We start from the raw sequence: 13683 nt of genomic DNA on the forward strand, positions 1-13683 counted from the left end.
GGAATTCCGGCCAAAAAACTGCACCAAATTGTTGTGCAGTTTTTTGGCCGGAACGTCCGCTGCGGAAAACAGCAAATGGGTAAGCCTATACTTACCCGTAGCCATGGCGACGCTTCCCTCTGATGTCCTGCAGGCCAGCCTCCTGGGATGACGTGTCATCCCATGTGTCAAATGGGATGAAACGTCATCTCGGGAGGCCGGGCTGGATGCAGAAGCACAGAATTGTGTAAGTCTAAAGTTTTTCTGAGTTTCGTTTTTTGCGGCGGAATCTCAGCTTTTCTGCCGCAAAAAGTGCAACATTGCTATTTGCTGCTCCTTTTACCGCCCCATTAAATTTAATGGGGAAAACCCGCAAATGAAAACCAGCGATTCCGCAACATAAATTGACATGCTACGGACCTAAAAACCGTATCACAGGTAAATTTATGAACGGTTTTTCAGCGGGGGTTTTACACAGCATGTGGATGAGATTTGCTCAAATCTCATCCGCTCTGCTGCTGCTGTATTAGGGTATGTTCACACACAAACTCAAAAACGTCTGAAAATATGGAGCTGTTTTAGAGTCTATGAAAAATGGCTCCAAAAACGTCCCAAGAAGTGACTTGCACTTCTTTTTCGCGGCCGTTTTTTTCAAAACGGCCGCGTAATAAAACAGCCTAGCGGAACAGAACGCCATTTTTTCCATTGCAATCAATGGGCAGATGTTTGGAGGCGTTCTGCTTCCGATTTTTGGGCGTTTACAGCACGAAAAACAGCCGAAAATGGGCCGTGTGAACATACCCTGTGTAATATAGAAGCAATCAAATGATTTTTAGATATTATAAAAATAAAGTCTAGATTAGAGAAGGAACATAATATTTGTTAAAATGAAATTTTCATTCCATATACTCACACAGATAAAAAGATTATGCGCCTTTAATATTAAAACCATGTGGGACGCTGATCCTCAAGCACCAACTTTGGGTTTCACCCTTAAAGTGCAGCTAAACGTTTGACAAACTTCTGACATATCATAGTGACATGTCAGAAGTTTGGATTGGTGGGGGTCCGAGCACTGAGACCCCCCACCAATCGCTAGAACGAAGCAGCTGAAGTGTTCATGTGAGTGCTCAGCCGCTTCGTGTCTGTTCGGCTTTTTCCGGAAAGCTGATGTATCGGAGTACGGGCTCATAGGTCCCGATGCGTCAGGGTCCCATTGTGACGTTCCGTCGGAGCTTCCTGTCAAAACAGGACCCTGACTGAAACAAACGGAAACCACAGGTTTCCGTTTGCATCACCATTAATTTCAATTGTGATGGATCCGATGCGAATGATTTCCGTTTGTCTCAGTTGTGCACGGGTTCCGTAGTTTTGACGGAATGAATTCCGCCACAGTATTGATTTCGTCAAAACAACGGAACCCTTGCACAGCTGAGACAAACGGAAACCATTGGCACCGGATACGTCACCATTGAAATCAGTGGTGATGCAAACGGAAACCTATGGTTTCTGTTTGTTTCAGTCAGGGTCCCGTTTTGACGGGAAGCTCCGACGGAACGTCAGAACAGGACCATAACGCAGATGTGAACGAAGCCTAAACCAGAGATTGTTGCAACAATAGAAAGGCCTGTGGAGCAATTAATCAGTTCTGTAAAAACTGCATCCCCAGATTCCCACTGCTGTATATTGATCATAATGAGCTACTGTATGGTTAGGTTCACACTAGTGTTCGGCTTTCTGTTTTCTGCTCCATGAGAGGAACAGAACATCAGAAATGCAGAAATCGCCGTTTCCGTTGCACGACAGACACCACCAGCAGCCGACAGAACCATTGACTTTAATGTTAAATATTCTAGTTTTCTCACTAGTCACAGGGGGACGCACACAATAAGCTGCCATTCTCTGATACCTACAGCTTACATATCAGCTTTGCTGAGAAAACGTCAGGAGAGGAAGAGGGTGTCGCTCCCCGAAACATCAAGGGGCTGTGATATGAGAGATTTTGGCATCTGGATAAGTTCATGGACTTAAAATAAAAGAAGCTATTTATCCAGACGCTCTATGAAAATTGTGAGTAGTTGTTTCATTTACTGCATGAACGCATCCTAAAACGGAGCCTGACAATGTTTATTTGAGATTTGTTGCGGCCAAGTGTGGTGGCGTCTGACATCAGGATCGGGCATAGAGATAATGCATATTGATTGAATGTTGAGAGCATCTTTGTCTTTTACAATTGTTGACAGGGTCAGCAGTCATTGCATTATCATTTGAGGGGGAGGGTGTTTAATGACAGGTGACAGCTCTATTGTACTGCTGAAGGCTTAGATACAGCAGTATTCTGCCACTCCCTGGGCCGTACTTCATCACTTCCTGGAAACTGTATTATCCTATGGACACTTTCCTGACAATTAACTCCCATTCATTTCAGCTGCCGTAGAGCACACACACACACCCTACTGCACTGTCTATACAGGCAATATAGGAAGGAGGTAAGTGTCCTTAATGTGGCCGCCCCAGGGAAATTTTCAAAAATAAATATGGTTACTTTGATGTTTCTCTCTGATATCAATATATATTACATTCCCCAGCATTTCTCGTTTATCGACTTGTTTGAAGAAAATAAATAAATAAAACCTTGTAGCTTTACAGGCTATAACATTAGGCAATTCTTCTGGTCTGCTGACATATTCCTGATTAAAAAAAATTAAAATTTGGCAGACCCATCTATTTCCATCCCACATAATGTGTGAAACATGAGCTAGTATCAATAGCTCATGTTTCACACATTATGTGGGATGGAAATAGATGGGTCTCTAAATGTAACTGACTGCTATAGCGGTCCAAGAGAAGGAGACTAAGAGACTCTTGGTGACTGGGTGACAGAGAAATTATCCCCATTATGGCTGATCTCCTGGGAAACAGACAGAAGGGAAAAAAGGATAATAGAGTAGGAAGTTCTGGGATTTGTTTTATTTTATTGTGCATTTTGTATGTTTAGTGTTCTTGTCACCACTCCTGACACATCTATTTTAATAAATATTTGTATTCCCCATGATATAACAATTATGCAGTATCTTTTCTTAGACCACTGCATTGTGAAGTTCCTCTGTTATTCATCCTGGAAATACATGAATAAACAAACAACTGGGTGTTACCATTCACCTTGCCAATAGGGTCTATCGTTATACACTCTGTCACTGTCCAATTAGAGATGACGTTGTTTGACAGTGTGTCCCCACACCCTATTGACAAGGGGAGTGGTAATGCACAGTTGTCAATTTATTCATACATTTTCTCGAGGAGTAATAGAGGAATGCTAAAAAGCAGAGTTCTAAGAAAAGGTTCTGTAGCATTCTTATTTTATGGGGTACACAAGTATTGACTAAGACATGTCAGAAGAGCTGACGGATTCTCTTTAAATAATGATTTTGGGGCACCACAGGGGTTTTTATTTTAGGCTGTATGATGCTGATTCTCATCAGGGCCTAGATCAATGCACGCAGTTATGTGTCTGAACCTATAGGTTGTTTTTTTTATTTGTAATTACTATTTTACCATGATTTTGAGGCACATTCCAAATTATATCATTCATGCTGCCAACTTCTCCTACGTAGACTCAAAGGATCCTAAGGCTGGATTCACACAACCATGTTACGTCCGTAATGGACGGAACGTATTTCGGCCGGAAGTCCCGGACCGAACTCAGTGCAGGGAGCCGGGCTCCTAGCATCATAGTTATGTACGATGCTAAGAGTCCCTGCCTCGCTGCCGGACAACTGTCCCGTACTGTAATCATGTTTTCAGTACGGGACAGCAGTTCCATGGAGAGGCAGGGACTCCTAGCGTCGTACATAACTATGATGCTAGGAGCCCGGCTCCCTGCAGTGTGTTCGGTCCGGGACTTGAGGCCGAAATACGTTCCGTCCATTACGGACGTAACATGGTCGTGTGAACCCAGCCTTAGATTGCAGGTTGCGGCTTTGTCAGTCATTTGTAGACGCTCCCTGCTGCAATTAAATTTTTACACCTTAATTCCCCTTCATGATCATTGGTAATGCCCGCCAAATAATTTTATCTAGATGAATACAGCTGAACAAGAACTAACATGCCAATTTAGGCATTTTCAAAGGTAAAAAACACATCGAAAATCCTCCCTGAATCTTAGTACAACAGCAAGTCTGTTGCTTTCATCCATGTAATTGTTAGAACGATGGTTACAAGCAGGTAGTTTCTCGTCTTGGCTGTTATATTACTGGAATCTCTTATATTTGGACAATTTAGTGGCAGCCATGGTTATACATCCTGCAAAAGCAGCCCCCTCATAGATGGGTGATATCCCAAGTGTAGCTTCAGAACAAATGATAGGATTAGCGGCATTCCTGGGGATTAACCTCAGTTGAACCGCTGCCTCTTCCGACATTTGTTGCTTTTGCTGGTAAAAGAAAAAAAAAAGTGATTTCATTATCCAAACCAAGTTTATTATCTTTAGTCTTAATTCCAGATAATAAAATTAAGATGAGTTTCTTAACTGATACAAAATGAATTCTAAAATTGCTTGTCAAGATATTACGAAAACGGCTAGGAGACGGAAAAAATATGTTCAGCTAGTGCCAGACGAGAGTGCTTACGGAAAGGGTGGATGTCACATTCTTCAGGATGTGGGTGACGCTCGTTCGGAAATTCCTGGATTAGGGCCTAGGTTTAAGGAATACAGCCCCAACAGGGCGCGTGCTATTTTCTATTACGCCATCATCTTCGGTATAATGTTGCATAATTGGTATTTGTTCTGCTTGTCTTTCTCTATACACGTACAAACTATTAAAATCTTTCTATACAAAATAATAATTATAATAATCTTTATTTATATAGCACCAACATATTCCGCAGCACTTTACAATTCAGGTGGTACATTGTACAGACAATATCAGACATTACATAGTCACAAAACCAATTAACAATTCATACAAGAGGAGTGAGGACCCTGTTCACAAGAGCTTACAATCTATGAGGAAATAAGGGAGACACAAAATGTAAATAAGTGCTTGTATAAAACAATGGTCCAGCCATCTTTTATACACATGAGATAGTACACATAAAGCTGCATGAGCCGGTCACCAGCCAGTATCTGTGTATGACAGAGATAAAGTGTATTAGGGTACAAGGTGTGTAGGGGATACTGCTGAATGAAGGGGTCAGGTTCTGATGGCTAATGTAATAGTGGGGCCAGAGAAAGGAGTTAGATTAGGGAATGTTATAGGCCTGTCTAAAAAGATGTGTTTTCAGGGCACATTTAGAACTATAGATGTTGGGAATTAATCTGATTGTCTAGGGAAGCACATTCTAGAGGACTGGTGCAGCACAAGAGAAGTCTTGGAGATGGGAGTGGGAGGTTTGGATTATGGAGGATGTTAATCTAAGGTCATTGGCAGAACGTACAGCACGGATAGGGTGGTAGACAGAGATGAGGAAGGAGGTGCAGCACTGTGGAGAGCTTTGTGGGGGAGAGTATAAAGTTTGAATTTTATTCTGAAGGGAATGTGCAACCAGTGGAGTGACTGGCACAGGGTAGGGGCATTGGTGTAGTGACTGGCACAGGGTAGAGGTGTTGGTGTAGCGGTTGGTGAGAAAGATGAGCCTGGCTGCGGAATTAAGGATAGATTGGAGAGGGGAGAGTTTAGTGAGTGGAAGACCGACTAATAATGAGTTACAGTAGTCAAGACGAGAGTGAATCAGAGCAACAATGAGAGTTTTTCCACAGTAAGAAAAGGGTGGATTTTGGAGATGTTTTTGAGGTGAAAGCGACAGGAGCATGTAAGTGATTGGATGTGTGAAGTAAAGGAAAGATCTGAGTAAAAAATAATCCTAAAACGGCAGGCGTGTTGCCTAGGAGTTATGGTAGTACCACACACTGAGATGGAGATATCAGGTTTAGGTAGGTTAGTAGATGGTGGAGACACAAGGAGCTCCGTTTTAGAAAAGATCCAGTTTCAGATAGAGAGAGGACATGATGTTAGAGACAGCGGATAGACAATCACTGATGTTTTGTATGAGAAAATATACTAGAAAAATTGGTCCGCTCACCACTGATTTGAAGTAAGGACGCCACATTCCATGATTGATCAGTGCACGGGCAAGAGAGCTACGTCGGGAGTAGGTAGAAATCCAAGGAACAAAGTTAGAGGTTCAGCACACGATATGATAAGCAAAAATACAAAACTGTTTATTAATTAAAACAAGAAATTAAAAAATCCCGGAAAGAGAACGCCTACGTGTTTCAAACTTTTGTGTTATTAATCATAGCTACTCTCTGGTACATAAAAGCAGACTCTATACACTAGAGAGTAGCTATGATTAAGAACTGAAAAGTTTGAAATGCGTAGGCGTTCTCTCCCCAGGATTTTTTAATTTGCTGGACCTCTAACTTTGTTTTGTATTAGAGCAAGGGTGATGTCATCGGAAGAGGCATATTATTGGGTGTCATCAGCGTAGAAGCGTGGAGATGGTACTGGAAGCCAAATATGCTGATGGTTTTTCCAATATGAACTGTGTAGAGAGGACAGAGGAGCGGGCCTAGGACTGATGCCTGAGGAACCCCCAATAACAAGGGCAAGAGAAGACGTAGAACCAGCAAATGACACATTGAACGAGCGGTCAGAAAGATAGGAAGAAAACCAGAAGAGAGCATTGTCTTTAAGGCCAATAGAGTTGATCATATTGAGTAGGAGTTGGTGGTCTACAATGTCATAGGCTGTAGAAAGATCCAGAAGAATCAGTAGTGAGTAGTTGTAGCGTCCACGGCCGTGGACTGTCGGGATTGCTCAACCCCCCCCCCCCCGCCCCGACGGCCGCAGCCATGGATCTGTGAGCGCTGACACGCATCTCCTCACTAGGGGACGCCAGCAGCGCACACTTCCGCTCTGTTCTGCTGTGTCCCGTAGGCCGGGCATGAGCGTGCGTGCATGAAAATAATAATCAATTAGCCCATGATTCCCTGGACTATATGAAGGGCCCTGCCCCTTTACTCCTTGCCTGAGCGTTGTTGTGTTTACCCGTGTTAGTCTTGCAAATTGTCCCTTAGTTTCATCCTGTTCCCAGTGTTCCCGTACCTGTATCCTGTATCCCGTGCTACCTTTGTTCATGTGCCTTAGAAAGTTGGAGTCGTGTTGTGCCACCGGTCACGCCGGCTGTGTTACACCACGACTGGTCTGCTGCCAAGGTCCCATCTGAGCCTAACCATCAGTACTGTCTGAACTACTACAGGTACCCTTGTGCTTAGACTATATATACATTGACTTGGTACACTATTTGGCCAGCTGCTATCCCGCTACGGCGGTATGGCCCAGTAAGTCCACATACCCACAGATTGTGACAGTAGTTGCCGTTAGATTTAGCTGTCGGATCATTTGACACTTTAGTAAGGGCAGTTTCTGTGGAGTGTAGAGTGTGGAAGCCAGATTGTAAGGGGTCAAGAGTAAAGTTAGCAGAGAGGTAGCGGATAAGGCGAGAGTAGACCAAGCGTTCCAGGAGTTTAGAGATAAAGAAGAGATTAGAAATAGGTCGGTAGTTTGCTGCGCAGGACGGGTGGAGAAATGTTTTTCCGTAATGGAGTTATAACAGCTTTCTTCAAAAGCAAGGGAAAAATTCCAGAAGAAAGAAAGACATTAAATATATTAGTGAGGTGACTAGTTACCGCTTCGGAGGGAGACTGGATGAGGTGTGAGGGAATAAAATCACTAGAGCAGGTAGTAGGATGAGAAGAAGGGAAGAGCTTAGAGACTTCTTCTTATGTTATTGGGTCAAATGCTGAAAGTGAAAAAGTGGGACTGCGGGAGGGAAGGGGATCGATGTTACTAGGGGACTGGGAGACAATATCATGCCGGATGTTGTAAATTTTTTACTTTAAAATAAGCGGCCAGATGTTCAGCACTGAGATCTGTGATCAGCGGCTGCACTTTAGGACTAACGAGGAAATGAAACGTATCAAAGAGACGTTTTGGATTATTAGATAGTGTGGGATAAGAGAGGTGAATTAGGCTTGCTTGGTATGGTGGAGGGCAGAGTTGTAAGTTTTGAGCATGAATTTGTATTGGAGGAAATCTGCTGACATAAACAATTTTCTCTAGAGGCGTTTGGCGCATCTCGAGCACTGCTGAAAAAAAGAGCGATTGAGGGGTGTCCCAAGGTTGTCGCTGTCTGTGTTGGGAGGTTCGGAGGTTAGGGGGGCTGCTTCATTCAAAGCATTTTTGAGAGTGTTATTGTAATATTCGGCAGCCAGATTGGGAAAGGTGAGGGAAGAGATGGGAACAATGAGGACTGTAGACTGTCTATGATTGCTGAGAGTTCCAGAGCGCACAGTTAAAAGAGATAGGAGAAGACATATAACGAATGTTATTAAGATTAGCAGGGTTTCTATGTGTGGCATGTAAGAGGTTGAACTAAGCAGTAGAAAAGGGAGAACCAGGGTTTGGAGAGATCTCAAAATAGTAAGCAGAAGGAGTGTAATGTAAGCCGAAGGGTAGTGCAGTAAGCAGAGGGGTAGAGTAATAAGCAGAGGGTTAGAGTAGTATGCTGAGGGTTAGAGTAGTATGCTGAGGGTTAGAGTAGTATGCTGAAGGGTAGAGTAATAAGCAGAGGGATAGAGTAATAAGCAGAGGTGTAGAGTAGTAAGTAGAGGGGTAGAGTAGTAAGCAGAATGGTAGAGTAATAAGCAGAGGGGTATAGTAATAAGCAGAGGGGTAGAGTAGTAAGTAGAGAGGTAGAGTAGTAAGTAGAGGGGTAGCGTAATAAGCAGAGGGGTAGAGTAGTAAGAAGAGGGTTATAGGAGTATGCTGAGGGGTAGAGTAGTAAGCAGAGGGTTAGAGTAGTAAGGAGAGAGGTAGAGTAGCATGCTGAGGGGTAGGGTAGTAAGCAGAGGGGTAGAGTAGTATGCTGAGGGGTAGAGTAGTAAGCAGAGGGGTAGAGTAGTGAGGAGCGGGGTAGAGTAGTGAGGAGAGAGGTAGAGTAGTAAGCAGAGGGGTAGATTAGTAAGCAGAGGGGTAGAGTAGTAAGGAGAGAGGTAGAGTAGTAAGGAGAGAGGAAGAGTAGTAAGGAGAGAGGTAGAGTAGTAAGCAGAGGGGTAGAGTAGTAAGCAGAGGGGAAGAGTAGGAAGCAGAGGGGTAGAGTAGGAAGGAGAGAGGTAGAGTAGTATGCTGAGGGGTAGAGTAGTAAGCAGAGGGGTAGAGTAGTGAGGAGCGGGGTAGAGTAGTGAGGAGAGAGGTAGAGTAGTAAGCAGAGGGGTAGATTAGTAAGCAGAGGGGTAGAGTAGTAAGGAGAGAGGTAGAGTAGTAAGGAGAGAGGAAGAGTAGTAAGGAGAGAGGTAGAGTAGTAAGCAGAGGGGAAGAGTAGGAAGCAGAGGGGTAGAGTAGTAAGCAGAGGGGTAGAGTAGTAAGCAGAGGGGAAGAGCAGGAAGCAGAGGGGAAGAGTAGGAAGCAGAGGGGAAGAATAGGAAGCAGAGGGGAAGAGTAGGAAGCAGAGGGGAAGAGTAGGAAGCAGAGGGGTAGTGCAGTAAGAAGAGTAGTGCAGTAAACAGAAGGGTAGTGCAGTAAGCAGAGGGATAGAGTAGTTGGCAGAAAGGTAGCGCAGTAAGCAGTGCAGTAAGCAGAAGGGGACTGCAGCTATATGTAATATCAAGTTTAACACACACTTCATGGTTTTGAAGAAAAAATAGCTGAACTTTGTAGAAAAATCCTTCACCCACTTATTACATAGATTGATTATGGGACAATGGCCAGTTTTAATTTTTTGGCTGGAGGTGTACAGAGGGAATAGTATGTTATGTATGGAGAAGAGCTATAGAAAGCATGATCATACATAGCTCTCACAGCCCTGCACCTCAGGGCGCATATATATACGATATATAGTTTACATATACTGTACATTACAATACAAAAATATTTCAATATAACTGACTGATCCGGCACCAGGGCCTAGACAAGGTATTTTGGTGCCCTAGGAAGCTAAGGCAAATTGCGCTCATACATATCTTGCCTGGGTTGTAGCTATAGAGGGTGCGGAGTTAGTAGTCAATAACTAGCCGTCCCCAGAGAGGTAGCACACGCATCGGGCCCTGGAGTCTGAGGGGGCTACAAAGCCCCTCTGCCACATAAGAAGACATCAGTATTATAAATGGCACATGATAGGTGGGGGCCCTGTTAAAGACTTTGTATTTGGACCCAGGAGATTCACCGTACACCTCTGACTTTGGTTCATTGCTTCACATACTATCCTTACCCTCTATAATAACACAAACCCCCACAAAACACAAAGTGTACTGAAGCATCCAAGAAACTAGCACATGTGCAGTGTTTCCATTGAGGTTGCGTGAGATTTTTGACAATCAGGTTGGGTCAGCTGCACCCATCTTATGGACGTGAGCGGCGGTGATGTCAGAGAAGACTTGACTAACCAGTTGGCATGGCTTTGCAGTGTCAATAAACAGAAGAGCTAATAAGAGTATATTAGTAAATTAGGTGTATCCCCCTTTCCCACACACGAGTCCAGCTTATATATAGAGCGCCAGACCCAAAAATTCAGACCCCAGACCCCTAAATTCAGACCTCAAAAATTGACTCACCTCTCATTGTCCCTTTTTTGTTAGGGATGCCGACCTGCCACCGCATTGGGTCCTGACACTGCAGAGCTCTAGAGACGTATGTGCTTCGGGCGCTACTGCTGCTGTGTCCTGATTCGTCCAGCATCAGGACGTTGCGTGCACCGTCTAACACTAGGTCCTGATGTTGAATGAGGTCAGAAACCCAGTGTGGCACTGGGAGCAGCAGTGAACCAAGGTGCAGTAAATTATGCCAACTGCTCCCTGGGCCCTTCTCTACATTGAGCACTTCCATCACTGATGGTGGTGCTCATTGATTAGAAAATTAAGAAATGCAAGACTTTTTTTTATTTAATAAACTTGTACACACCCTCACTTATAGTAAGGTGGCTCTCTAGGCGGTCGACTACCTTTGCTACCCCTTGTCTCGGCCTTGTCCGGCCCTTTTTTTGACAGAAATCCATATGAAATAGACTTAAAATAGATGTGAGAGTGTACGTCCACTTGTGATAAAACGTTGTGTCGAGATCTCACTAATCACTTTACCTATAACTTTGGCTTTTAGCTTTAATAAAGTGTTTATGAGCTGAAACCTTATCATAGTATTTACCTCTGAAATTCTTGATGATCTGTTTTTGCAGACAGAAGGTCGGGAACATGACATCCTTCCGTAGTTGCTACAATTAGAGAAAGAGATTAGTTCATTCTGCACGGGATTATTAGTGGTGGTAGCAGATACCATAACACATTCCTTTATTGAGGGAGGACACTGGTCACGTTCCCAATCAGCAATCCACCTCTTTATTCTCAGAAATAAAAAATAAATTACAGAACAGGAAGGATGTACAGTTGTCACAATACGTCCAGAAATCAAAGTATTTTATACAGTGAAATACATGAGAATTACATTATGGAAATCAATGTCCCTTTTACCTGGATGCCGCTCCATTCAAGGTCTATGGAAATGATGGAAACAGCCGAGTACAGCGCTCAGCTGTTTCCATCATTCCCATAGACTGAATGGAGCTGTGAGCACATACTCGAACGCCTCCCCATTCAAGCTCCTCCTCACTGCTGTTCTCACGATCGGTAGGGCCCTCAGCGATTAGACAATTATCAATTACCTGTGGATATGTGATAATTGTCGATTCTGGGACAAACCCTATAACCCCTTCCCGCATTATCACATACGTGCACGTCACGGGAAGGGTCCCCTTCCCACATTCCGACGTTCATGTAAGTGATGGTGATTGCGTGAGCACAGAAACTGCAACGTCCAGGACCGGAGAAACATCTGATCCTGCGCTCTTAACTCCTTAAATGCTGCTGTCAATTGTGACAACATTGTTTAAGTGGTTTGACAGAAATAATTACAAAAAAAGAAATACAGTTAAATAAAGTTTATGAAAAAAATAAAAAATGAAATAAAAATAAAATGAAACCATTTTTTCCATCAAAGTGGTTTTATTTAGCAAACGCTAAAAAAAACAATACACATAATGTCTCACCGTGATCGTAACGACCCAAACAATAAAGTTAGCACGTAATTTAAACCGCATGATGAACGCTGTACAAAAAAACGCAAAAAAATAACGGCGGAATTGCTTTTTTCTATCTGCTCCAAAATATAATAAAAGTTATCAATAAGTCCCATGTACCTCAAAATAGTGCCAATAGAAACTACACCTCGTCCCGCAAAAAACAAGCCCACATATGGCTACTTCAACGTAAAAATTCCAAACTTATGGCTCTTGAAATGCGGCAGTGCAAATACAAATTAATTTTCTTTAACCCGTTAGTGACCGCCCATTAGTGTTTTTACGGCGGCCACAAACGGGCTTTATTCAGATGCAATAGCCCTTTTACGGCACTGCCCCAGAATAAATAAATGGAGCACGGAGCCGTTAAATCTCCCTGTTCTCAGCTACCAAGGGTTGCTGAGAGGGGGGTTGCTGAGCCCTGCTCTAATGGGCGAGATTGATATCAGTATCGATCTCTGCGGTTTAACCCCTAAGATGCGGCGCTCAATAGCGAAAGCCGCATCTAAGTGGAGAGAGAAGGGAGCTCCCTCTCTCACCCCACCGACACCCTGCGTAAGATCACAGGGTGTCGGTGGTTTCTATGACAGCCGGGGGGCCTAATAAAGGCCCCCAGGTCTGCCACTAGTTATGCCTAGTAATGCCTGCCGGAGGCATGGCCTAGCAGATGCCTGTCCATTTTACACGGACAGGCACTAATACCAGTGGTGGATTAAGTGTACCATGGGCTGTTGACACAACTTGGGCCCCCTCCTTCCCCATCACACACAATTCAATCCCCCTAGTGCCACTGACCTGACGGATACAGGTTTTAGCACTAGATACAGCTGCTCTGTATATAGGATACTAAGCAGCTGTATCACAAAAAGTAAAAATCATTTTTAATAAAAAGTATTTAGAAAGTTGCACCAAATGCACTGATACACTGTTTTATTAAAGAAGAAAAAATAATAAAAAATTGTAACACCTCTCTTTAAAGTGTAACTAAACCTTTAAAAAACTTTTGACGTCATAGTGATATGTCAAAATTTTTCATGGGCGGGGGGTCCGAACGCTGAAACCCACACGATCGCTAAAGTGAAGCGGCATAAGCGCTCGATTGAAAGCTGCGCCGCTTCGTTTTTGATCGGCATTGCTCGGAATAGTGTACGTCCGTAAACCGCTTGCTGGGCTTTCCGAGAAAAGCAGATCAGAAATGAAGCGGCACAGCGGTCACCTGAGCGCTTCTGCGAGCTACACCGTTTTCGTAACTCCCGACCATGAAGTCAGGAAGTGGCCGGGAGGCAGCGAGAGCAGAAAATGGTAGAACAGGGTTTAGGGGGCCCCATTCTAGACATAGGTGCGGGTCCCAGAGGTGGGACCCGCATCTATCTGAAATTTATTGCATATCCTGTGGATATGTCATAAATGTCCCTCATGGGAAAACCCCTTTAAGTAGTCAGACACCCCTCCCCTTGTAGTGAAATAACTACTGAGGGCTGTATGGGGGGGTATTATATTGCAAGGTGAGGTCAGATTGTCTGACTGACTGCTGGGGGCTCTATGTGTCTGACTCTGATGTCTCTGTGAGGGGGGGAT

General features: G+C 43.8%; 1 protein-coding gene across 1 annotated transcript in view; it reads left to right on the plus strand.

The window, feature by feature from the left end:
* Positions 1–13683, plus strand: part of LOC142755208 (ADP-ribosyl cyclase/cyclic ADP-ribose hydrolase 2-like) — a 106501-nt gene that overhangs the window by 2125 nt on the left and 90693 nt on the right. The window contains exon 2 of the mRNA XM_075860479.1: positions 1895–2049. The gene's annotated coding sequence lies outside the window, so the exon portion shown is untranslated. The remainder of the gene's footprint in view (positions 1–1894; positions 2050–13683) is intronic.

The sequence above is a fragment of the Rhinoderma darwinii genome, chromosome 1, assembly GCF_050947455.1.
Source record: "Rhinoderma darwinii isolate aRhiDar2 chromosome 1, aRhiDar2.hap1, whole genome shotgun sequence".
In the NCBI taxonomy this organism is placed as follows: domain Eukaryota; kingdom Metazoa; phylum Chordata; class Amphibia; order Anura; family Rhinodermatidae; genus Rhinoderma; species Rhinoderma darwinii.